Raw genomic sequence first — 24,122 nt, 5'->3', positions numbered from 1 at the left:
AGGAGACCCCCCGTGAGCTCCTGAAGCCAGGTACCTGAGGAAGACAGAGGAAGCAAAGCGGGCATTTTGTTTCTTGTGCTGGACCTGACTCCATTGTTTCCTCTTCAGTTCACTCCCTTATCCCTGCTCAGGCGCCCCAACATATGGAGCTGCCGTTTAGCAGATGCTACATGGCATGCAGATTTCGGGGAAGAGTTTCCTGGCTAAGAGAACAGCAAGGGCAAAAGCCCTCATGTGAGCATGTCTGGTGTGTTGGAAGAACAGCAATGAGCCTGATATGGCTGGAGCAGAGAAAATCAGGGAAGAGAATAAGTGATGAGATCTAAGAGGTGATGGGGAGCCACATCACGTAGAGACTAATAAAGTTACAGTAAAACTCACACTCCGAGTAACATGGGAAGTCACTGCAGGGTTTCAAGCAAGGGAGTGACATGATCTGCCTTGTCTTTACAGAAAATTCTTGCTGCTGTATTGAGAATAGATTGAGAAAACAAGGGCAGAAGCAGGGAGACCAGTCAGGAGCTGATTGCAGTATCAGGTAAGAGGGAATGAGGGCCAGGACCAGGGAGATGGCAGCAGAGGTGATGAGAAGTGGTCAAATTTTTGATACATTTTGCAGGGAAAGCCAAGGGATTAGACAGAGGGTATGAAAGAAAGAGGAGTAGAGGATAAGACCAAGATTTTTTGGCCTGAGTGACCAGGGCCATGGATTTGCTGTTAACTGATATGGGGTAATACCACAGGAGGAGCTGGTTTTGGGAGTAGTATCAGTTGTGGACGTTAGCTTTGAGATGCCTGTTAAGCATCCAATTAGAGGAGGCTAGCAGGTAAATAGATACACAAGTCTATAGGTTTTTTTTTTTTTTTTTTTTTTTTTTTTTGAGACAGCGTCTAGCTCTGTTGCCAGGCTGGAGTGCAGTGGCACGATCTTGGTTCACTGCAACCTCCACTTCCCAGGTTCAAGCAATTCTGCCTTAGCCTCCCGAGTACCTGGGATTACAGGCATGTGCTGCCATGTCCAGCTAATTTTTGTATTTTTAGAGGAGACGGGGTTTCACCATGTTGGCCAGGATAGTCTCAATCTCCTGACCTCGTGATCTGCCCACCTTGGCCTCCCAAAGTGCTGGGATTACGGGTGTGAGCCACCATGCCCAACCACAAGTCTGTTGTTTGATGGTGAAGTCCAGGCTGGAGATAGAAATTTGGGAGTAATCAGTGACACTGGATGAGATCCCCTAAGGAGTGAATGCTGATAGAAAGTGAAGGTGGCCAGGCGTGGGGGCTCACACCTGTAATCCCAGCACTTTGGGAGGCCGAGGTGGGTCGATCACCTGAGGTCAGGAGTTCAAAACCATCCTGGCCAACATGTGAAACCCCATCTCTACTAAAAAATACAAAAATTAGCCAGATATGGTGGCAGGCGCCTGTGATCCCAGCTACTTGGGAGGTTGAGGCAGGAAGAAATATTTGAACCTGGGAGGCGAAGGTCGCAGCAGTGAGCCAAGATCACGACGCTGCACTCCAGCATGGGTGACAGAATGACACTTCGTCTCAAAAAAAAAAAAAAAGGAAGTGAAGGGCATCTAGTGACAGAGTCTAGGCGCCACAATATTTAGAAGTAGTAGAGGTGCATTTATCTGTCATGGGATTAAGAAACAAAAGGGTCCAGGTACAGTGGCTCATACCTGTAATCCCAGCACTTTGGGAGGCTGAAGTGGGAGGATCACTTGAGCCCAGGACTTCGAGACCAGCCTGTGCAACATAGTGAGACCCCTGTCTCTACAAAAAATAAAAAGTTAGCCGAGTGTGGTGGCATGCACCTGTAGTCCCAGCTACTCAGGAGGCTGAGGTGGGAGGATTGCTTGTGCCTGGGAGGTTGAGGCTGCAGTGAACCATGATTGTGTCACTGCACACCAGCCTGAGTGACAGAATGAGACCCTGTCTCACAAAAAAAAAAAAAAAAGTTGTAGAGGTACAAAAAAAAAAATGCTGAGACATCTCAGGGAGGAGGATTTAGGGAAGAGGTGTGGGGGCTCTTGGCTTGATGATTCTTTTTCATTCCCAGCTGCCCTTGTGGCCAGGCCCTCATTGGTCCATATCTAGATGGTCCCAGTCCACTCTCTGGGCCACTGCTTCATTCCCTTCCAAACACCACACAACAGCCACACTGACCACCTCATGCCACGCTTGCTCAAGAACCTATGGGGACTCCTGAAGCTCAGCATTATGGTCCTAGAGTCAGGGAAAGAGAGCTGGGGCTAGATGGGACCTGAAACTCTTAGTTCACCTTTACTGCTTTGCCACTAGGGAAACTGAGAAACAGTGAGCTTCTCTTTTTGTTTTTTTTTTTTTTGAGACAGAGTTTCGCTCTTGTTGCCCAGGCTGAAGTGCAATGGCGCGATATCGGCAGACCGCAACCTCCGCCTCCCGGGTTCAAGTGATTCTCTTGCCCCAGCCTCTCAAGTAGCTGGGATTACAGGCGTGCACCACCACGCCCGGCTAATTTTGTATTTTTAGTAGAGATGGGGTTTCTCCATGTTGGTCAGGCTGGTCTCGAACTCCGAACCTCAGGTTATCTGCCCACCTTCGCCTCCCAAAGTGCTGGGATTACAGACATGAGCCACTGCACCCAGCCCAACAGTGAGCTTCTCTAACGTCCCCCTGCCATTAGGTGGCTAGGGCTCCTAAACATAGCTGAGTGCTGTTTATACCAGCCCACCCTGCCTTTTGAATCACTTCTCAACAAGCCACAGATGTACTAGTACCTGATTTTACTCACTACATGCAGAATAGCAGTGGAGGACTCCAAGGTGCCCAGTGGAAACAGAAGATGCAACTTTTGCCCTCAAAAAAACTTGAACTAAGGATTCCTGAATGATTTTCTCATCATTTTCCTCTATCTCTGCTTTCCTTTCTTATGACTTCCCAACATGGACTCTCCTCTTTTCCATTCTCTGCCCTAGGTTTTTCCTTAACCTGACTCATTCTTCCACCACCCCTCCCCAGATCACTTTTTTTTAAAAGCCTGACTCACTGCTGACAGAGAGATCACCTTTTATTGCCCTAACCTACCAAGTAGCTCAGGCCCCAAACCCGAGAGTGAGTATCCTCTTTTCGTCTCTTCCCCATCCCCGATTCATATGCAAGTTCTGTAGGCCTTATCATCCAAATATATCTCCACTCTGACCACATCATCTCACAGTCTCCACTAGTACAGTCCTAGCCATGCACTGTTTATCTTGCCTCTGCTGCTGACCATGACAGCCCCCTAACTGGTCTCCCCTGCGTGTCCCCCTACAGTCCATTCTCCACACAGCAGTCATGTTCCCCTGAAGCCCTCAGCACCGTCTCTTGGGCTGTATGTTTTTTTGCTATTCCTGTGTCCTTCAAACCAATCTCCCTGCCTTTTGGTCATTTCCCCCCAGCTGTGACCTGTCTTCTCCCTTCTCAGACCCTGGGGTGGAGGGTGCTCCCCTCTCATGGGAGGCAATCTGACCGGGAGTGGGGTGGGGGCCGTTGTGCTAGCCTAGAGGAAGTCAGTGAGCTGAGCATGATTGAGTATGCTTCTGAAATGGTGGGGAGTATTTGCAGGGACTGTCTTAGGCTCACTGTTTCTCATTTCCATCTTCCCTGGTTCCTTCTGTTCAGCATTCTTCCTTGCTCTCACTGTTCCTCCCCTTCTGTCTCTCACTGACTAATTCTCTGTCTTTTGATTGGAGAGGGGAAAGGATCCCTCATCAGCTTCAGGGTCTTGAGAGATTCTTCAGTCAAATGTACCCCTGTTCCCAACTCAAGCCTCCCCCAACTCTGGGAGGTGGGCTGAAACAGGCCAGGTGGGGAACATTCATCTCATCTTCTGCAGTCTGTACACGTAATTTGAGTCATTCACCATTTTATCCCCAATGCCTAGCACAACTCTTTGCACCCAGTAGATGCTTATTAAGTATTTATTGAATGGGTAAATGAATGAATGAATGTCTTAGGCATTCAGTTTCCCTGTTGGACCCCTGGTCTGGCATTTCTGGTTCTTTAGACTATTGCTTTCAAACTTTAATGTGCATAAAAATCACCTTGGGACCTTGCTAAACTGGAGAGTTGGATTGAATAGGTCTGAGTTGAGGCCCAAGAATGCATTGGTAGCACGCTTCCAGGGATGCTGATGCTGCTGGTTCTTAAGTCACATTTTGAGGAGCAAGACTCCAAGAGGAGGGGGCTCTCAGGCAGATGGTATCCTCAGCCTAAATCTGAAAAAGAGAATGATGAAGATTGAGGGAGACTGAGAAATAGGGAGAGAGGAACCAAAGAAAGAGGAGGTCCAAGGTCACTAGTTTAAAGGCCTTTAAAGCCCCTGAGAGATACCCAGGTCAGTGGTCTCCGGAAGCCTAGAAGCACCTGCAGCATCTCTCACAACAGCGTCTCTTTCAAAGACCTCACCCCTGACTTGGGGAGGTGGGGCTCTGGAGATGTCTGCCATCTCCATGTCCCTGATTGGTCTCCTTACTCCTGATGAACCCCATGGGTCACAGAAAAGAAAACTTGGCAGAGAACAGGTTTGGAGTTTTCATTCATTTCCGTGAACATTATCCAGACTGTCTGTCAGCACACAGGTGAACAGGAGGCCTGTTTAGTGGAGGCAGACATCTTGCATGAATAAAAGAAGTTAGGATTTAAATCTGGCTTTGGAGGAGGATGGAGAGAGCTTTGATGAGCATGTGGGGGCCTTGGAAAGTGGTGGAGAGGTCATTCCAAGCAAAATGGGCTGGAAGCAGGATGGTTCAGGGATAATAAAGGGACCAGTAGCTGGGGTAAGGAGGAAGGATGTAGGAGGGAAAAACTGTCGGAGCTCAGTGTGGTTCTGCATTAAGGAGGGCTTTGCATGCCAATTTGAGGAATCAGTAGTTTGGTGTGAATGCAGTTTGTTCTGAATGCATTAGGGCGCCGTGGACGGGAGTTCCATGAGGAGAGACATGTATCTGGGAGAGGTGTTTCTGGGGAAGGCTTTGTCATTTACTGGTACCTGCTTATCGGGTGGGACCCCTCTTGTCAGTCTGTCTGTACTCCCTGGAGGCCTGGTCAGGCTTTGAAAGTGAAAGATGGTCCCTGGGTTGTGGGGGAGCTGGAGTGAGGTTTTTCTGTTTGCTTGTTTTTTGTTTTCCCTCTGGGAAAGAGCTAGAGTAATTTTGTTTAGTGGAAAATTTTATGAGCTTCTGCCCTAACCCCAGGGTTTTCTTTTGTTTTGTTTTAGCCTAGAAGCCCCTGATAACAAACTATGCCTCAGGCAAGGGAGAGGAAGGGGAAAATAAGGAGGTCATTTTTCATGGTAGGTGAGCTGGTAACATCATCACTGGTCCATGCTGGTGAACACTGGGACCCACCTGCCCAGCAATGCCCTTCAGTCTGATTTCTACCAACCACTCAATCCTCCACCCTCCAGCCAATTCAAGTGTCTCCTGACCTTGGAGTGGGGGCCCTAGGACATACTGCCAATGCCAGATGCTCAGAGGCTTTTCCTGCTTAGATATCTCCAGCGCTTGCCAGGCTGGGTGTCAGCCTTCCTAAGAACTAACTTAATACCTATGCATTTCACACGCAGGCATGTGAGGGTGGAGACTGCTTCTTTGCTGGCTGCTGGGAAGGGGCAGCATTTTGTGATTATTTGTGGGAGGAGCCTGGCTTGCAAGTCTGGGGTTTTCCCTGACAAGGATCCATCTCTTTCCTCCCTGTGTGTCTCCTGTCCCCCGTGCCTGAGGTCACTCTCTTGTACTCATTCCTCTAGCAGGCCAAAAATTGTGCCAACGGAGAGGGCAGATTTTGTTTCTGTGCGAGAGTGTGGGAGATTATTTTCATTTGATTTATTACAGTGCCTGATGATCCTCATGCTGATGTGCTAACGAGCAGGAGAAGCCAGTAGCAGCCCTCACAGCATCACATGGAGGGCTAGACCGACTGGCTGGCAGGGACTTAGTCCCAAATAGCAATTTAGGAGTGGGAAGGGGGCTTGGGGGCAGGGCTATCACTGACACCTCAGACTCCATTTCTCAATTCTGGGAGGGGAACTGGCATTGGGACAACTTTGTGTGGGCCGTTCTTCTTCCTGGGTCCTATGGCCTCTGACATTTATTTATTTATTTATGAGACAGTCTCGCTCTGTTGCACAGGCTGGGGTGCAATGGTGCGATCTAGGCTCACTGCGACCTCTGCCTCCCAGGTTCAAGCAATTTTCCTGCCTTAGCCTCCTGAGTAGCTGGGATCACAGGCTCCCGCCACCACGTCCAGATAATTTTTGTATTTTTAGTAGAGATGAGGTTTCACCACGTTGGCCAGGCTGGTCTCCTGACCTCATGATCTGCCCACCTCAGCCTCCCAAAGGGCTGGGATTACAGGCGTGAGCCACTGCGCTCCTCCGGGCTCCAACTTTTATATTCCTCACTGCTCTTAAGCTCTTTTAGCCCAGAGTCCTTTCAAGTGTTCTGTGGCAAATGTGACCAGGACATTTCAGGCAAAATCTTCTCACACTTGTAGAGTGAATAGAAAATTCCAGGTCCTCAGTGTTGATCACATCTTTGATGTATGACACCTAGTAGGTGCTCAGTTTATTTCTGGTGTGGGTGAGGAGGCTTTTAAGTTACTACCTGGCTTCATCTAGGAAGTCGAGGGAGAAGTTTTGGGTTCCTCTGCAGTAACTGTCCATTCTTACGTTTCTTTTCCTGGGACATTTTAAAATCCTCACTTCTTTATCTGTTCTTGTTCTTTTACGGGTGTTTCAATGGTTCTGTTATATCTGTCTTTTAAATTTTATTTATTTATTTGTTTACAGACAGTGTCTCACTCTGTTGCCCAGAGTGAGTAGTGGCATGATCATAACTCACTGCAGCCTCAAACTCCTGGGCTCAAGGGGTCTTCCCACTTTAGTTTCCCTGGTAGCTGTGACCACAGTCAAGCGCCAGCATGCCTGGCTAGTTTTTAAATTTTTTGTAATGATGGTATCTCACTATATTCCCTAGGCTGGTCTGGAACTCCTGGACTGAAGCTATCCTCTTGCCTTGGCCTCCCAAAATGTTGGAATTACAGGCATGGGCCACTACACCTGGCGATCTGTGTCTTACATGGTAGGTCATCTCAGACTTTTTTGGAAGGAATGTGGGTAAAAGCAGCTCTGAAGACATTGTGGTATTTCACTTCAGCTGCGGTATGATTTTTTCGGGGGTTGCTACCTGACAACTGACCCCAAAACAAAGGGGCTGCTGATCATGTGCAGTCACACCAGGTCCTGCTGGTGGTTGGAGGGTTGCCTTGAGAGTGAACAGAAAGCCAACCTGAAGTTTAGTGAGGCAGCATGATTGGAAAGGGAATTAAGGGAGGACATGAGAAGATGAGAGAATAGAAAGAGCTTGACAAGGGAAGACAGGAGGAGAGATCAGAGGAGTAAAGAGGGAGGGGCGTAGGATGGAAGGTACTTACCATTCTAGGCCTCAGCTTGTCATCTGTAAAATGGGAATAATGGGGTTGTTGTCAGGAGTAAGACAGTTAATACATGTGACATTCTTAGCAGGTAGTAAGCATTATATAATTGTTTGATGATAATAAATAGGGTAATACTGCCTCCGTCACAAGGGTTGTTATGAGACCGGGGCATGTAAAGCACTTGGCAGGCTGCAAAATACTCATGTTTTCTCTGCTACTATTATTATTCCACTCTTGCACTTCTTTCAGCCACTGTCCTGTCTTCATGCGGATGAAGAGGGAGCTGCCAGAAGGAGGTGTGGACCCCTGGGTTCTGTTCTGCTTTGGGGACTGTTTCCTTCCTCCCCTCCTCACCCCCTGGTGAACAGAGTCCAAGCCCCTCACCCTCCCCGCTGGCTTGTATGCCCTCAGGCTCAGTGGAGAGAAAGTAGAGGCTGGCAGGAGGGGCGCAGGAGGGAGGCCAGGGGAAGCCAAGCTGAAAATGAAAGCTGGGGAGGGGGCAGTGGAGCGCCTGGAATCATGTTTGCATAACGAGCTGCGCTGGCTCTGGCTTGCTGTTTTTCCAGACAGGGCTTTCCCTCCTTTGTCTCTCAGCCGGTGCTCCAGTCTCTTTCCTTCTTTCTTGTCTCCTGGCCACTGCCCCTCATTTCCTTTGCCCCTTAGTACTCCCTGCAGCCATCTGGACTCCAGTCTTCCCCTTCCATTTCCCTGACTTCTGCTCTGAGGCTCTGCTCATTTATACCCTTGTTTCCCTGATCCCCATCTCCCTCGTGTGCCCCCCTTCTCTGCCATCCATTTCTGCCCCAGTGAGTTCCTCTCTGTCTCTCTCCCTAGTTCTCCCTTCTCCATCTCTGTGCCATCCCCTTTACTCTCTTTCTGGCTGGAAGTCCCCCATCTTTTCTCTTCCTGCCTGCTTCTGTCTTGCTCTTGTATTCCTGGGTCTCCTTCTTCTTACTGACCCCCTCTGCCTCCCGGGTCAGGCTTCACCTCCTGCCTTCCTCCCCTTCTCTTGCCTTCCCTCTCTGGCAATAGCGGTTTCCTGTCAATTATACTGCTTGGATTCAGGGCACTTAGCACCTAGATTCAGGGCCCACTGTGAAGCCCTGCTTTGTTCACTTGATGAAATAATTGCAGTAACAAGACTAAAATTTAATGAGCACTTACTAAACGCCTTATCTGTGTATGATCTCATGTAATTCTCTCAATAATGCTATGAGGTGAATATTACTATCCTCATTTTACAGATGAGGAAAGTCGAGAGATTAAATAACTTGCCGAAGGTCTCACAGTTAATCAGAATTGGGGCTTGAATGCAGGTCTGCTTGCCTAAGGAGCCTGTGCTCTTAACCACAGGGGTTGATTCCAGCCCTGGAAGAAGCTGGTCTTACTTTCTCTCCCAGTGAGACTAACATAGCCCTCCTCCTTTCTTTAAACATCATCTTGGCGCCCCCAGCTTCCTCCAAAGGTCATTTGGTTCCTTCTCTTTTCTCTGCACAAGTCCAGATTCAACCTAGCCTCAAGACCTTATTTTATATGACAGTGCTACTAACCATACATTGCCTGGCACTGATCTAAGCACTTTATGCATATTATTTTATTTAATCATCTTAGTAACTATGGGAAGTAGCTACTATTCTCATCCTCATTTTACAGATGAAGAAACTGAGGCACAGGGAAGTCAAATAACTTGTCAGTGGTCACAGAGTTAATAAGTGGCAGAGCCAGGATTGAGCCCAGGCACTTTGGCTTCAGGGAACCTGGCCTAACAGCCACACCGCTTCATACAATTCCTGGGAAAACAGGTTTTGGTCCCTCACCTCTTGCTACTAGTCCAGGTGCTTTGAGCAGTTCTTGTGGTCCATCCTCAAGCCCATTTCTGTGGGCACTGCCTGCTGTGGTGTAAAGTCTGCCACCAGCACTGACAGCCCTCAAGATCTGGTCAGGCCACTTGCCCTAATCGGTGCCTGAGGGGATTTATTGGTGGCTGCCCCCAGGGAGCGGGGACAAGTGTTTTCCTCTCCAGCTCTGCTGTGCAGCCTCCTAGCCCGACAGCTCCCTCGTTCCGGCCCATCGCAGCAGCTGATTTACCTCTATGGCTGGGGGATTTAGCTGCTAGCCTGGCTCCTACTATAAATCCCTGGGCAAATAACCAAGCTCTGCATCAAAGCTGCCAACAGGGGAGTGAGCAGGAGCAGATGGTCGCTTTGGCTGTGGGGTGTGGAGGGCAGGGGCAGTGGCTCCAGGGCTTTCTTGTCCACCCCGTCCACACAGAGCCAGGCTGCACCTTGTTCATGCCCATGGGGTTCCCCTAAACTTTCAGAGGATTTGATGGCCCCATCCTGGCATCTCCCTAAACTGAGCGCCGGCAGGTTCTGGTTGATGTTGAGTCTTATCCCTGCTACTCCATTTGAAGTCTCTTTGTCTGACATCACTAGAGAAGGAGAGAACTGACTACCATACTGGATTGTATCACCCTTCCAAGAGCTGAGCATCGGGTGGTTTTCTGGGAACCCATCCCACACATGTGGGATGTAGGTAGGTTCTGTCCTCCTGAGAGAGGCTCAGACTGAAGCAGGAATTAAGAACTTCTCAGTGGGAAGGAATGAAAGACCTAGAATGTAAGTGACCTAGAGTGGAGGCTGAGAGAAACCTCCAAAAAGTAGGCCAAAGTCAGGGTGGAAGAACCCGGAAGGATAAAGGTACTTCCTAAAAGTGAGACGTGTGGAAGCTGTGGTTGGAACCCTCAAACCTTCCATGTGTGGCCCTGGCTCAGGAACATGATATGACTGCAGGGGTCCACACTGGATCTGGGGGTGCAGTGGGACTGGAGGGGTCATTGTTCTATCAGTGCTCCTTGCTTCTCTGACTTCCTCCCCTCTTTCTCTGACTCCTTCAGTGCCTTCTCCCCGCCACTCCCTGCCTGTCCCCTGCTCCCTTCTCTTTGCCATGTTCTCCCCTATGGTGCTCTCACTTGCTGGTAGCCAGAAAACGCTTCCTGCCCTCAACTGACCAGCCTGCCGTGGTGCGATTGGGCTGAATGAAGCTCAGGGCTCTGGTTCTGCTCCCCAGAACCTTGCTCAGTCTGGAGTCTATCCCCAGTGCCTGTGCCATTTTGTTCTTATGCTCATTTATCTTTCCTGTCCCCTCCCCCACCACTGCCGCCTCCGCCTGGGAGATTACAGTCACTGAATCAGCAGCCAGCTCCAGAGTTCTGCTGACAGGGGACTTTCTGCCTCCGAGGCCTCCTTGGTGGGATCGGGGTCCCTCCTGAGGCCCAGGGGTTTGGGGTAAGGGAAAAGAAGGGCTGGAAAGAAGAACAGGTGGATGCAGAGGGACAGATGAAGGCAAAAGGTAAAGGAGAGAGGCGGGAATACGGAGACAGAAAGGGAGAGATGAACAGAATTAGAAGAAAATATAGACAAAGATGGAAGAACAGTGGGAGAAGTGGAGAGAGAAGCAGAGGCTGGGGAGGTGGGAAAGAATACAAGAGGAGGGGTATGGGAACTAGGTGGGGCAAGCTCTGTTCGGCAGCCTGCCCAGGCCCAGGCAGTCCAGGCCCAGCCCTGCCCTCTCCCCTCCCCTGGTGCCTGGGGAAGGCCCCTTGGAGGCCCAAGTTCACTGGGACCCAGCTGAGGGGTGCAGGCTGGGGCCCGCTGGCCCTGGGTCTGGGGCTCTGCCTTGCACCTCCCTCTCTCCTCCTCACGTGGTGGTTTGTACTTCATCTTGTTTGCGGGGCGGCTGGGCCTGCTCTCGGGGTTTAATGATCTGTGCCATTATTTATAGCTTTGCGCGCCGAGAAACACACTGAATTTATCGCTTGCTTCTATAAATAACCCTGGCAAACGGGTGCCCAGGGAGGAGGGCGGGAGGGGGAGGGAGAAGCGAAGAAAGGAGAGGTTGGGGGTAGGGCAGGGGAGGACTCTGTGGACTCTGTCCCCAAAATGGGGTGATGATGTGCACAAGGACAGTGGAGGCCGGCCAGACTCTTTCAGCGTTGGTGTGTGTCTAAGGATGCATTAATATAACAGGACAGTGTGTGCCCTGTGAGGGGAGAGGGAGTGTCTGCATGTTTCTGAGGGCATGCATGAGTTGACTATGTGTTACTGTTTGTGTTTGTCTCCGGTGCCACATTGGTGGCGGTGAGGTTGAAAAAGCACAAGGTAGCCTTCAGCAATGGCTGGTCTCGAAACGGATGTCCAGCAGGGCTGAGAGACAAGGGTTGGGGGTGGGGCTTGGCTAGAGTCGGGATTCTTTCTCTAAGGTTGGGATAACAGAAAAGGTCGCAGTGAGACTGCTTTTCTGGGTGTTCGATGGCAGAGGTGATAAAAGGAAGAAATGAGGCCTGAGGGGGCGGGGGCCAGCGCCACCTGCTCCAGGATCCAGAGAGACCTTCACTTTTGGGCTTCATGGAAGGAGAGGTGGTGGATGGAGAGAGGGGCGGGGTGTGTGGTTGGCCGCAGCCAGCACTCCTCCTAGGACCCTCCTGGCAAGTCCTGACCCAGAGTGGGAGTAGGGGCTCCGTGCAGGCCAGCCTGCCTAGGCAGAGCCAAGGGCCTGGTGCTGTGGCCGGCAGATTGCACCATGCCTGCCTATAGCAGGCCTTCCCCCTGGCCAGGGCTCTTCCCTACCCCTCCTCAGGACTGCCCAGGGTAGCCAAGTCTTGAGGAATGGAAACCCTGGCATGGTCCAGCCACAGGGCTGTGGTCCTGCCTCCGTTCTCTCCCTTAGCCCACCACACAGAACCCGCTGCAGCAGCAGCCATTAGCTCTGGGAAGTGCTGTGCATCTCTAATGAGGGCATTTGCATATATAACGAAGAACCTTCACAGGTGTTGGCAGAGCCACCACTCCTCTTTTCCCTTTCTTCTTTCCTGCCAGCTGCCATCTTTGACCTGTGGCTCTTGGGGTGTGGGAGTCCCTGCCCATTCAGCTGGGAGATGTGCTGTGCTGAAGGACCCCAGGCACAGGTGAGTTTCAGGGACCCCCCTCTCTGGGTCAGACACAGTCAAGGTGAAAGCCCGTTGTGTCATTGTGCGTGGACAGGCCCAGCAACCTGTGTACACGTGTGAACATGAGCCTGTGCACAAACAAAGAAGGCACAAGGTCAACACGCCCATCTGTGCCCAAGTGCACTGCAGCGTGGTAATGTACCCTGGTCAGTGCAAGTATGCAAAACACGTCCCAGGCTGCACCCTGGCTCATGCTCCGATGCGCAGTGCACACGGCTGCCAGCACATGCTCCTTCACACTCACATCCTGGCACTAGTGCAGACAATTAGAGAAAAATGCACCTGCACCGACGCTTCCTCCATCCACACGGGCCCCCTCCCTCCCTCCTTTCCTTTCTCCCTCATGGAGTCATCAGCTCTTATTCAGGCCAGAAAACTACCTCCCCATCCCACGTAGACCTATGAAGTATGCAAGAGACCATTTTCCTTTTTAAAAAAAGAATATGAGAGGCCCTTACGCCTAGATAAATGACATTGAAGGGGAAGAGAAAATGCCAGGGCCAGGGTGGCAGGTAGGACCTCAGGTTGGGAACTGCGGGGAGGTGGAGAGATTTCTGGGGAGGAGCAGCACCAGGGGTGCGGAAGTCCCCACAAGGTCATTCTCAGGTTATCCCCGACAGCCTGACTTTCCTGCTGCAGACCAGCCAATCCCCGGCCCGAGGCCTCCCCTGACTCTCCTGTTGGTCCTGCCGAACCACATGACCCTCCCGCTCTGTGGCATCTGTCTGGATGATGGATGCAGCTGCTCAGCTCTACCTGTTGGGGGACAGGGACTGCACAGCTCCTAATTACCTCCTTCTTCAATGAGGGCTGAGGGCTGGGGGCTCGATGCTGGGCTGTATGAGACCCCTTCTCCTCCACTGGGGCTGGGGCTGACAACCTGAACTAGAGCCAGGCCTGGAGGCAGGCAGGCAGGCATTCCCTGAACTGCGCTAGGGTGAGGGGGTGTGGGAGCACTAACCTGGGGTGTGGAGTGTGGAGAGTGCTTCTGGAAGGTTGACAGAGGGGAGAAAGTGCATCATAAGTGACTTGGGAAGCTGGGATAGGATATTAAATGAATGACCTTTCTCCAAGGCCATCCCACCGAGGGCAAGATTCAGTTAAATATCAAGGCAAACTTCCTGGCAATCAGGGATAAATGTGCTTGAGCAAAAGACAGAAAGGTGGAGACAGAGGTTTGGAAAGATTTTTAGAAGACGAATCAGATCATCGTTTTCCTGTCTGATGGGTGGCTGGGTCAGAAATAGTCAAGGTGAAAGCCCATTGTGTCAGTGTGCATGGACAGGCCTAGCAACTTGTGTACACGTGTGAGCATGTACAAATAGCTGCAGAAGTAGGCTGGAGTTAGAGTAGGAGGGCTGGAGGTAGAACTCGGAATGATTTGTTGGACCAGTGGGTTGGGTGACACTGAACTGGATGCTTGAGGAGGTTGCAACACATCAGTGTGGGAGGCTCTAGGTCTGGCCTGGCTTGGGGAGGGATGAGGAACACCCCAGGATTGTAAAGATGGTGGAATTCCTCCAGACTTCTCCCCAGGGGCACCGAGGTCTTAGGGGGCAGAGGCATGTATTCAACAACACCCCAGTGCAATGGGATACCTGGTGGGTGTGAGTGCCCCTGGCTAGAGGCAGGCAAACAAGTGGTTTGGGAATGGGACCACTACAAGATTTCTTCTGATTCTGAGATCCTAGGAATCCCAAAATTACAATTCTTCAGGTTTCAAGAAGGGAAAGTGGGGAAGGGTTGGGCACAGAGCTGGTGAGTAGTACCAGGCATCTTGGCTGCCAGTCCCCTTCTCCTGGTGGCAGTGGCTATGATGATATGGCTATGATAATTGCTATCCTTAGTAAATGATACTGCAACTCACAGTAATGACAACTCCACCAGGATTCATCGCTCATAGTCCTCCCATTTTGGGGGATCTCTTGGCTGAGGAAGACGCGGAAGGGGACCTTGAGTCCCTTTGTACCCCTGGTCCCAAAAGGAGGACAAAATAAACCAGTTGTCCAGGTAAGCAGACCTTGAGGTCAGTGTGGATAGCAAGGAAGGGAGTTGGGGTGAAGGCGGCAGGTAGGCTCCTCATGTTCCAGTGAGTTCTCTTTTTTTTTTTTTTTTTTTGAGATGGACTCTTACTCTGTTGCCCAGGCTGGAGTGCGGTGACCTAATCTCGGCTCACTGCAACTTCTGCCTCCTGGGTTCAAGTGATTCTCCTGCCTCAGCTTCCTGAGTAGTTGAGATTACAGGTGCCTGCCACCATACCCGGCTAATTTTTGTATTTTTAGTAGAGACAGGATTTCACCATGTTGGGCAGGATGGTCTCAAAACCTGACCTCAGGTGATCCACTCACCTCGGCCTCCCAAAGTACTGGGATTACAGGCATGAACCACTGCACCCAGCCCCAGTGAGTCCTTTTCTGAGTGGTCCCCTGCCAATCTTTATTTGTCTCCCCAGGGCATTTTTCCCAATCAACCGCACCTCTGGGTTTACGTGGGTTGCAAATGTTTGGGCTGTCCTCAGCAGCGTGCCCCCCTCATTCCCCGCCACTTGACTCCTCACTGTCCTAAGCTCATCAGGCTGTGGGGTGGACCCTCCCTCGCCCTTGTCCTTTATGGTGCCTTGGGTGCCCTCCTCTATTGGCATGAGTCTTGAGGGAAAAGGTTAGGTAGGAGGTTGCTTACTGTGCTCCTCAGTGTGTGTGCGCGTGTCTCTGCTTCTAGTACAGTTTCTTCATGTGTGTGCTGCGGTGCAGGGTACACAGAATGTCTGGGGAGGCGGCTCTGCTCTTGCCCATTCAGGGTGATTATGAAAGGGAGACAGAAGGGGTGGGTATCTGGTGATCCATCATCTCCCCACCAGGGCAGACTGGAGCAGTTTTGTGAAACCAGGCTTTCCTAGTCTTAGCATGACACTTATGAGTGTGCGTGCACACACACACACTCACACCACAGTCACCCCAAGAGACAACACACAGACTCACCGACATGCTTGATGCCTCAGGTTTTTTCCCGGGAAGTCTGCCCTGTAAGCTGCTCTCTAATTTATTACCCTAATTTATTAGAGTAAAGTTCCTAATAAGTCCCTTTGCATGGATCCCCCATGGCACCCCAGACAGAAACCTTCCATAACTCCCCAGTGCCCATGGAGCGAAGCTCAGACCCTCTAGCCAGCACCCAGGTTCTTCTCTGGTCTATTCCCAACCTGCCTTTCCAGCTTTGTCTCCCATAATCCTCCAACAGGAGTGTCTTCCCCAAGAGGACTATTCCTGTGCACTTACATTTCCTCCCTCCTGGATCACCAGAGCGAGTGCCCTCCTCCCACTCACACTCTAATCATTTTTTAGGCCTCCCCACTCCAGGTGGCCGTTTTGACTTCCCCAGCTTAGAGCAACTTCTTTCTTAGCATGTATGTGGTCCTTGGCATTTGGAGGATGTCTTTCTACAGGTTGGGTCGGAGGAGCTCTGTCTCCTCACTTCCGAGCCTCTCAAAGCAGGGCCTGTACCCATTCATCATTATTTCCCTGGTGCTTAATATGGTGTCTGGCATCTGTGTATGTAAATAGCTGAGAACCTGGCCCCAGGAAAGAGCGGCCTTCTGATCTGGATTAAGTCCCTGCCCTGGTTCTTCTGGCTCTGTGACCCTAAGCAAGCAGCTTCCCTTCTCTGGGCATCAGCTCCCTAATTGCACTGTGGGGAGGTGGGACCTCCTTACTCTAAGATTCTGTTTCTGTGGTGGTGAGAATGGAGACAAACAGCCAGATATAAATAGATGCATAGATAGCCTGTTACAACACAGCAGGTGAGGAGGCTGGGGGGTAGTAACTAGATAAATGGCTAGGCAGATCCATGTGATCTGGGCTACTTCCTTTGCCTCTTGCACCCTCTATTTATTTATATGAAAAATGGGATTGACGTTACAGGATTCCTTTGGACTTTAGGTAGGCAGAAGCTTAGTTCACACACAGTACAATAGAAGGACTTATTTGGAGAATTGTATCTGGGGCCCCTCTCCCTTTTCATGTCTTCCCCTCATGGTCTCTGTTCTGTTTCTTCTCCTCTTGATAATTGCCTGGGAGAACCTGTACTCACCTCCCTTCACGTCAGCCCCAGTGGCTTGGTATCAGGCCTGAGTGCAGTCCCTGACTGGCAGCCCACGGTGGGGTCTGGGCTGAAGAATGCTTCAGTGAGTCTCCAGGCAGCTCCTCTGCTGGAGTCTCCTTTGCAAATGCTGTTGCTGCTGCAGGAACCACAGGATTTCCCACCACCCCAGATTCCCGTATTCCGACTCCTCTGCCTCCCACACATCCTGCCTTCTATCTGACCCTGACCTCGGGGGTCTCTCCCAGCCTGAGAAATGTCCCCCTTGCCTCGTTATCCTTCCCTGGGAATACTGAGGCTGGAGTTGTCTGTGGAGGCCAGGAAAGTTCCTCAGAAATTTGAGGAAGGGGGTGGGGTCTTGAGTGAGGGGAGACCCCTATTCTACATCATGACCTCTGGCTCACCCCCACTTCCCAAGTCACCCTTGGGATAGCATTGGATGGAGGCCCCAGAGTACGGCCCCAAACCCATGTCCCTGTCTCCATAAGGCCTTAGAGGTGGGAAACTTTCTTTGCAGGGAGCCGAAGGGGAACTGGTGTGTGTTCAAGGTGCCCCGGGGTCCCAGCTTCCCAGCCCTGCCCACTCTGTGATCTCCAAGGACCTTGGGTGCATCCAGCCTCAGGAAAGCCGCTCTGTTTACAGTGTGGGAGGTTTGTTCCCACTGATGCTGCTCAGTCTAGAGCTCTGGAGGGAAGAGGGGAAGGATTGTGGGAAAATCGAGGGGGGAAACCACGTGAACTTTGGAAGGAGGTGGAGTTGGTGACTTTTCCCCTCCTTGGAGCAGCTGGGAGGTCTAGCAAAATTTAGCCCTTTATCCTAGGGAAGAAGGACCCTAGAAAACAAGTGAAGAAACCAAGTGGGGGAAATTGAGGGCAGGGAAGGATCAGCAGTTTGCCGGGGGCTGTAGTTGGTGGGAGGGAAGAGCTGGAGAGATCCAAACCAGAGAGTACAAGTCAAGACTTATTGCATGTGATTTGGCTGCAAATACACAGCATTTGGGTCATTGCAAGGGTGAGGGCCCTAGAGGCTGGGGCTGAGTCACATGTTTCATTTTTACCATAGGGACTGGCCTTTGCTTGCAGGGGCCCAGAGAGGGAAAATATTTGGGCGAGGTCACACAGCACTTGCCTCAATCAGAGGCCAGCCTGGCTTTCTCTTGCTTTTATTTTCTCAGCCACTCTTGACCTAAAAAATACATGTATTCTCCAGTCTGTACAATCTCCCATGCTCCCTCTTCCCCCTAAATAGTTATGTGTGAACTTTGACCTGGGAATTCGCTTTGAGGGGAGCACTTTGGGAAAATATGATAAAGCCTCATAAAGAACTCCAACAGCTTGCAAATAGCCTGTGCTAAATTGCCTCTTCAAGTGAAAATTAAAGCAAATGTCTGTTTTATGGTCATGTTTTCTTGGGCGGCAACTATGGGGAGAGTGCAGGCAGTTCAGAAATGGGAAGCAGAGGGAAGGTGGAGGCATGTCAGGTGTGGGATCCCTGGACAGGTAGAACGAGCTGCTCCACAGAGGCCCTCCAGACCGTTCTTCTACATTCCTGCCTCTTCCACCCCTTTTCTATATAGAGAGGGTGTCAAGATAATCCTGTCCCCAGGAAGCCCTTCTTAAGGCCTCTCCTCTTCTCCCAGTGTGGCTTTGGAAAGTTCTTGGTCTTCTGGGGGCACCAACCTCCTAGAGTGCCAGTGGTGGAAGCCGTGACATCACCCCGGTCAAGGTCTTGACCTGGGGTCTGTGACCTCCCAGAGTTTCTCTGACAGGCCTCTGAGGTTGTTGCTGGGGTCGAGGGGCTCTAGACCACCCCACCCCCTGCTCTTGCAGTTTTCCCCAGATCTAGTCCACTTTTGCATAGCGGGATTCTAAGTGAGGATTGTTTGAAAAGAGGTTCTAAGGCAATAATAATAATACAATAACAATAATAATAGTAATAATAATGATGATGATGACAAAAGGAAACTCCTGATCTACTCTAATCCCTTCACTGCACAATTGAAGAAATTAAGGCCCAGAGAGGACCTCTTGGGGGAGGACCGTTGGTTGGATGAAAGGAAGTCTGGGAAAAGCAGCTCTGATTCTGACCCAAGTCGCTTCCCTTCTCTGGGCCTCAGTCTCCTCATGCGTAAAACAGATTTCCTGAACTTCAAAGGTCCTTTTCAGGTCTGTGAACCCTAAGTAAATAAGTGTGTAATAATGACAACAATAGCCCATGTTTTTTGACCCCAGGGATGTGCCAGGTCCTAAGTGCTATGCATTTTCTTTTTTTTTTTTTTTTGAGATGGAGTCTTACTCTGTCGCCCAGACTGGAATGCAGTGGTGTGATCTCGCTCACTGCAACCTCCGCCTCCTGGATTCAAGTGATTCTCATGCCTCAGCCTCCCAAGTAGCAGGGATTACAGGCATGTCCCACCATGCCGGGCTAATTTTTATATTTTTAGTAGAGACAGGATTTCATCATGTTGACCAGACTGGTCTCGAACTCCTGGACTCAAGTGATCCACCCGCCTTGGCCTCCCAAAGTGTTGGGATTACAGGCATGAGCCACTGTGCCTGGCCGCTATGCATTTTCCATGGGCCATCCCATTTAAGACTCAATAACTTTATGAAATATCATTATTCCCATGAGGAAACTAAGGCACAGAGAGGTTAAATAACTTGGCTGAGGTCCTTAAATGGCAAAGGCAGAATTTGAACCCTGGCAGTCTCTCTCCAGGGCTTGGGCCCTCAGTCACTACTCATGTAAGGGGACTGGGACTCAGTCCTGCTGACCTTGGGCCAGTGCTCCTTCCACTGTACCAGGACACCTGCCTAGCTAGGGTGGTGCTGGCCTCAGGCTCTCTGGAGGCTGCTGGGGTCTGCTGTACTCAGTGCTGGGAAGCGTAATGCTCAGTGCACACCTTGCAGAAGGGGCTTTGGGGCAGAACAGGATTTCTTTTTTTTTTTTTTTTTTTCCAGTGAGTTTCCTGAGCTTCAAAGAACAAGGCTTCTTGAAGGAGGCCTCAAAGGCTGAGAAGAGCTTCTGTGGGACTCCAGGAAGCCGTGAAGGTTCTTGATCAGGGCAGCAATGATACAATAGTGTAAAAATTTCCCTCCCTGCCCCTCATCCAATGGCCTGCCCACCTAGGAAACCCTGCAACAGGCAGCCAGACTGGCCCAGTCTGCAAAACCTTTCAGTGACAACCCCCTCAAACACACACATACACACACACACACATGCACGCAGTGTCCCTTCTAACCTGGCTATCCCAGCCTTTTCTCTGAAGCTTCACTGCTAGAACTTGATGTTGGATCTGGCTTCCTCCTCAGAAGACAATTTATGGCAACATGTCGAAGACTCTGTTTTAATGAAGTTGCAAAAGTAGGTTAATGGGCTGTGGGTGTTTTTCATTCCCCTCCTCCTGCCCCATCTCCACCCCTGGGTGGATGAATGATGCCTCTCCCAGCAAGATGCAAAGTCAGGCTGAGGATCTCGGGCCTGGACTCAAGCTCGCATCCCTTCCTTGGCCCCCTGCTCAACTCCTCAGCACCACTCCTCTCTGCCATGGGAAGGTGCTCAGAATATCTAGCCCCAGTCCCTCCTGCTGTAGCTGTGGTCCAGAAGGTGCTCCAGGTTCTGCCCAGAGGGGAGGAGCATGGCATATTTGAGTGGTGGGTCTGGGGTAAGGACTGAGGCAGGGGTGGGACTCTGAGGAATAAGTAAAATGCTGGGGAATGGATTCTTTTAGACTGGAGAGGCAGGGAGGTAGAAGCTCAGCTAGCATGGACCCAGAGAAGTCTGAAGCTGGTGCTAGTATTCTGGAGGAGGACTGAGTTTCTGGGAGTCTCTCCAGTTGCTGTCCCTGCCTGTGTAATTCATCCTGTGTTTCCTGGTACCATATGCCGACGTAGAGCTGCTCTTGCGACTGTTTGCTAAGTGAATGATGGATACAAGAGTGAATGACTCTTCTTTCCCTATGCCAAGTCTCTGGGGCTAAACTACCCTCATCCTTGCTCACCTCTACACCTTCCCTCAGCTGTTACTACTTGGAACCCTCTCCCTTCTCAGACTGTGCCCAATGCTGGCTCTACACTTCTGTCTCTTGGGGAGTTTTTCATGATTAAACTGCAAGAAGAGTTCTCTATTCACTCGGGTCCAAGATTAGGGTCTGTCATCCCTGTAAGTTCAGGGTCCCTAGGGTCTATGTCATTTTCCTCCAGATTCTGCCCTGCCTCAGCAACACCCAGGGCAGGGCTCCAAGACTGAGGTGGGAGCTCTGGGCTCAGTTATTGCTGGGGACATACACCCAGGAGGACCATACTGCTGCCCAGGACCAGGCCTGGTCCTTCCTCCCTACAGAAAGCCGGGAGCATGCACAGCATCTGGCCTGCCATCCCTCCCGGGGAGCAAGTAGCCTTCTTCATTCCCAGCCCCTCACTGCCAACAAAGGAGGCTGTTGGCCAGGGTTCGGGACTTGAATACCAAGATGGGGTAGAGCAGAGCCTTGCTGCCCTACAACTTCAAACTATCCCCTCCTCTAGGAAGCTGGGTCACCTCTGTCCTTCCCCCTCCAAACTCCCTAGCTTTCTTTTACAGCCTTAGCTCCCTCCCTTCCTCTGGGCCAGGTAGTAGCACAGGCCTGTGACCTTTTGGAGTCACCCTATAAAAACCCCCAAGCAAACCTAGTGTGAAGCCCAGAAAACCCCACCATAATCTCCAGGGCAACTCCACAGTTGTACTCCAAACTCTACAACAGCATCCACAATCTACAGTAACACCCCAAATCCCTATAGTAACATCCAGAACTACCCAGCCCAGGCAGTGCCACAGAGCCACCCCAAACATGGCACAGGAAGCTCAACACAGGCCCCTTCAGGAGCAGCTAAGCCTAAGCTGATCTAGCTGACCCGGACAGGGGGGTCCTCCTGTCCAAAGCCCCCATTGGACCTTGCTCCCCACTAAGCTTTGCTGTGGTAGAGGGACGGGTGCGTGCCCAGGGCATGGACGTGAAGGTTTCCGCTCACCTGAGGCACTGAGGGAAGAGGTCTTGGAGGACAAGCCCGATTGCCCCTGGAGGGCCAGGGAAACCCAGAGGCCATGGTAGTTTAATACCTGAAATGGGAATCCATGGGGTTTCTGTGGAAATTTCTGTGGATGAAGAGGAGACAGGACTCCCGGGTTCCCACGGTCACACGCACATGCTTTACAGATCTGTTTTGGGTCTGAGTCTCGGGGGCATGGGAGGTGGTGTGGAGACAGTGGGTATGGTGGGGGTTAGTAATTGGCAGTTCAGAGGGAGGAGACACAGGCCCATTCCCCTAGTCTGATGAGAGAGAAGAGAGTCACACTGGCACCTGATTTAGGAATTGCTGGAGGGGCTTGTTGAGTGCAGGGAGAAACCAAGAAAAGGGGAGCCAAGGGTTTCAAATCAGAAGGGCTTCAGGGAGGAGAAGAATGGGCAGGAGGTTGGAAAAGAAGGGGCCGGGTGTGGTGGCTCATGTCTGTAATCCCAGCACTTTGGGAGGCTGAGGTGGGTGGATACCCTGAGGTCGGGAGCTCGAGACCAGCCTGACCAACATGGAGAAACCCTAAAATACTTGGAAGGGAGGCTCCCACCCTCTCTGCCCCTGCCTCTGGCAGCCCTACCCCCAATTTCAGCAGGGCTAGGTCCCCAGAGCCTGGGGATGGGTTGGGAAGGTGGGTTACATCTACTAAAAATACAAAATTGGTGGGGCGTGGTGGTGCACACCTATTATCCCCGCTACTTGGGAGACTGAGGCAGGAGAATCGCTTGAACCCTGGAGGCAGAGGTTGCAGTTAGCCGAGATCGTGCCATTGCACTCCAGCCTGGGCAACAAGAGTGCAACTCCATCTCAACAATAATAATACTATTAATAATAATTTAAAAAAAAGAAGAGAGGAACAGAGCTGGGAAGGTCCCTGGCGGGGAGGGGTCTCTGTAGCTTTCGAAGGGTTGAGAGCTGGTTCCAGGCCAGGCTGAGTTCAACCTGTGGAGTCACCAGACATTGGCATCTCTGGGTGTAAAACTCTGAGAAGGGAAGAAGATGAATATGGAGTCAGGAGGCCTAGGGACTGCAGGCTCCACCCTTGCCCCTTGACCTTGGGTAATTCCTGCACACTTCTAGTGTCATCTTTCTCCAGTCTGTAGAGAGGGAATAACAACATCCAGCATTCTTGATTATTTAGAAAGCTTCGCTAGCAGATGAGAAAGCTGTCTGGCCCACAATTTAGTAGATGTAAACGGTGCCAGCCCCTCTGTGGTGCATGAGATGTCAAGTTCTAAGTTCCCAGCTCTGCTACCAGACAGTCCTTTTTTCAGGCCTCAGTTTCCCCATCTGTAAAACAGGGGGAGTTGCACTTGTTCATTTCTTGGGGCCCCTCCCCCATCTGGTATCTGTTTAATAATTTTCAAGGTTCTTACAAAGGAGATAATAAATGCCAACAAGCTTTGTTCAAGTGTAAAGTGTGCTTTCGATGTGAGGGGCTGAAGGGCTCCCCGGGTGCGGAGAAAGGTGCTTTGAGCTGGGCCATGGCCCACAGTCTATCTTAGGCTTGGACCCCTGGAAGGAAAATGCAGGGAGCCCTGCTCAAGTTTATCCCACCTGCTTCCCAGAGCTGTGCCCACACCAGCAACATTCTGCTCCCCCTTCCCAGTCAACCCCCAGGCTCTGGGGACCAAGCCCTGCTCAAATTGGGGGTGGGGCTCCCAGGGGCAGGGGCAGAGAGGGTGGGAGCCTCCCTTCCAAGTGGCTCCGAGCTGGAGCACAGCAATTATGCGGGAGGATTTATGTCCCTTTGCCTTTAATCGGAAACTCCATGTCAAGAAGAAAAATCTGCACTGTCCTCCGGCCCGGCTTCCTGCTTTATCATTATTATTGGAGGAAGGTTGATTTGGAAACTTAAAGAAAAGTGGGGTTGGGGGTGGGAGCCACTGGGGAAGGGGAAGTGTGGGGCACAAGGATGGCCTTCCTACTGTTTGGTTTGTCACAAGAAGGGGACAAAGGGCAGGGCAGGGGCTGGGGTCCTGGAGGGCAGGTGAGAAGAGACCAGAGGAATGCTAGGGGGAGGTTGGGGGCTGCAGGGTCATGAAAGGAAGGGGCACCCAGGAGCTGGGGGATGCTCGGAGGGAGGGAAAGGGTGGGCAGGCAGAGGGGATAGCTGGGGGTTGAAGGGACCTGGGGAGAGAAGAGAACCAGCAGCCAAGGTGGAGGGATGGAGCAGCCAGGTGCTAGAGGGACTATCGGTGGGCAAAGGGGTGTGGAACAGCTAGAGGGGCAGCCAGGCTCTCAGGGGATACTGTTGGGGAGGGAGAATGGGGGGTAAGCAGAGGAGATGCAGGGTGGGGGAAGAAGAGGGTAGGGCCTCGTGGAGTGAAGAGGCATCGGGGCTGGCAGAGGGAGAGGGAGGGTAACCAGATGGGAGAGTCAGGGACTGGGGCTGGTGGGGGGTTGGACCAGGAACTCTGGGACTATCTCGGTCTATATGGCCTGCTCCCACAAAGGCCTCTCCTCACCTGGCCCACCTGTGTCTCCTGGTGTCCTGATTGCAGGGC

At 51.4% G+C, this 24,122-nt stretch overlaps 3 long non-coding RNA genes across 3 annotated transcripts; 2 read left to right on the top strand and 1 right to left on the bottom strand.

Moving 5' to 3' along the window:
• Positions 1 to 450: 450 nt before the first annotated feature.
• LOC144332926 (uncharacterized) lies at positions 451 to 7,063 on the top strand. Its single transcript, XR_013401147.1, has 3 exons — positions 451 to 538; positions 5,246 to 5,324; positions 7,005 to 7,063. It is a non-coding gene; the product is annotated as an uncharacterized LOC144332926 (long non-coding RNA).
• On the bottom strand, positions 3,934 to 19,913 carry LOC114670862 (uncharacterized). Its single transcript, XR_003720648.2, has 3 exons — positions 19,809 to 19,913; positions 7,462 to 7,484; positions 3,934 to 4,244 (listed from the first exon to the last, which is right to left on the bottom strand). It is a non-coding gene; the product is annotated as an uncharacterized LOC114670862 (long non-coding RNA).
• On the top strand, positions 10,670 to 19,939 carry LOC144332925 (uncharacterized). The gene is made up of 3 exons (XR_013401146.1): positions 10,670 to 10,815; positions 12,342 to 12,430; positions 19,528 to 19,939. It is a non-coding gene; the product is annotated as an uncharacterized LOC144332925 (long non-coding RNA).
• Positions 19,940 to 24,122: the final 4,183 nt, after the last annotated feature.

The sequence above is a fragment of the Macaca mulatta genome, chromosome 11, assembly GCF_049350105.2.
Source record: "Macaca mulatta isolate MMU2019108-1 chromosome 11, T2T-MMU8v2.0, whole genome shotgun sequence".
Lineage (NCBI taxonomy): Eukaryota > Metazoa > Chordata > Mammalia > Primates > Cercopithecidae > Macaca > Macaca mulatta.
Note: the sequence above shows the minus strand (reverse complement) of the source record. Positions and strands in the feature narration are given on the sequence as shown.